The sequence below is a fragment of the Buceros rhinoceros genome, unplaced genomic scaffold (genome assembly GCF_000710305.1).
Source record: "Buceros rhinoceros silvestris isolate BGI_N320 unplaced genomic scaffold, ASM71030v1 scaffold12569, whole genome shotgun sequence".
NCBI classification, from domain to species: Eukaryota; Metazoa; Chordata; class Aves; order Bucerotiformes; family Bucerotidae; genus Buceros; species Buceros rhinoceros.
The window spans coordinates 24,780-26,698 of NW_010429805.1; positions in this window are offsets into that span (position 1 = coordinate 24,780).

The window sequence follows — 1,919 nt, forward strand, 5'->3', positions numbered from 1 at the left end:
GATGGAGGGAATGGCTCCTTCCTTAACAAAACTTATTAACAAACCTGAGCCACAGGAAGGGAGGACAAGGGAGAAGGGCGTGTTGGAAAGAGGTGTTTCTTTGCACAGCCCTTTATTTTATAAATCTGTGCTTCATGGCTTCTTCTGGTGGCCTTTAGGGCTGAGAAGCCATATTTTCTTCTTTGTCCAAACTTCTGTCTCCTTCCTCTCAAGCCGTGGAGTTTTGGCAGGATATTGGCTGGCTGCACTTGTGCTACAACCAGCATAAAAATCACTTAGGTACTCATGTCTTCTCATTCATGCTGGCAAGGGGAGTGAAGATTCAGGAGAGGAGATGCCCTCACTTTCTCCTGCTTGGACAGACGGTTGTGCTTTGCAGCTGGGGTAAGGTAATTCACCCCAGAAATCTCCCTGCTTCTGCAAGGAATTGTTTGCCCCCTTGTATCTCTTACAAGAGATTTGAAGCTGATTCAGAAGAGCACTCAAAACATTTATTGCCAGGCTGCCCACTCCCACCCATCATCTCCTGGCAATGCAAACCCATCTCTGAAGGAGATGTGGTATCTCTCCTTTCTGTTGTGGTTGTGCGAGGCACGCAGGAGATGATCACCCCAGCCTGAATGAGAAACCTGGAACACCAGTGAGACAAGTCAAGATGGGCAGAGGAAGAAGCAAGGGCACTGGTGGGAGATTGTCCTGGTTTGAGCTGAAGCTTCCTTGTTTTGGGAAATGGACAAAAAGAATTATTCCATGCAGTACAATAACTCCGCATTTAATTGGTTAAGGGGGTCAGGTGAACGTAACGTTATGTCGGGAGCCTTTAAAAGCAGCAGGCTGGGGGGAGTGTCGCTCTCTTGGGCTTCCGGACTCGCTGCAGGGAGGTGGGACTGCTGATAATCCGCTGGCTGGCGACCAGGCCCGACTCGGCCCGGCTAGGCCCGACCCAGTGAACGACTAGGCCCGAGAGCTGAGGGCCCACACCCCCAGAGGACCTGAGGATCACAGACTGTGAACTGTTACTGCCGTGAGCCTCGTCTGAAAGTCGGTTGGGATATCCGAGCTCTTCCAGCTTTGTTTTTCGTAGGGGGAGTTTTCCTGCAGTTTTCTTGCTGTGCGGGGGTTTCTTCCCCTCCGTCTCGCCGCGAGAAGAGTTTCACTTTCTCTGCCTGAGAGCAGCTGCAAAGGTTTTCACTCCCCCCTCACTGCTGGTGTCTGCCAAGAGCACTGACCTTGAACAGGACTGTTAAGAACTGTGGTTATCTAAGTCCTCTCTTCTTCGTTTTTTTCCTCTTTCTCGGTTTGTGCGTATGTATAATAGTGAATAGTTGTGTGGATTTATTGTTCATTAAAAGTTTGTTTCAGTTTCCCAAATGCAGACCGAGGTGTGAATTTTCTTTTTTCCCCTTTAAACCCCTTCTGTCTCTAGTGAGACAAAGGGGACCGTTAAGGAAGTCGAGGAGTTGTTACCTCGGTCCCTCGACCCTTAACAGAGATCTATCATGGATGTGGCCAGAATGGGCTGATGGCTTGTTGCTGTCCCTTACGCTGGTTAGCGGACCTGTGGGTGATGTCCTCCAAGAGGCTGAGATCAAACACAGCCCTTGCTGAAGGAAGCTGTCCAGCCCACTGCCTGGTTGCTTGGCCAGGCAGCTCCCAGGGCCAACGGGGGCACTGTGGGGCGTGGGCAGCCGGGCAGGGCTTTGCCTGCTCTTCGTGAAGACAAGGCTGGCACCATTTCCATCCGCCTCTGAAGAGAGATGACAGTGTGTCTCTCCTGAAGGATTTCTGCACCTACCAGGGCTTTCCAGCTGCTGTAGCTACATGGCTCAAAGATGCACCACTTGGGTCTCTGGGAAGCTCTGCCCTTCACGTTTGGATTTACCTTGAGACAATTTCATCTTCTCCTTAAGAATGAGTTT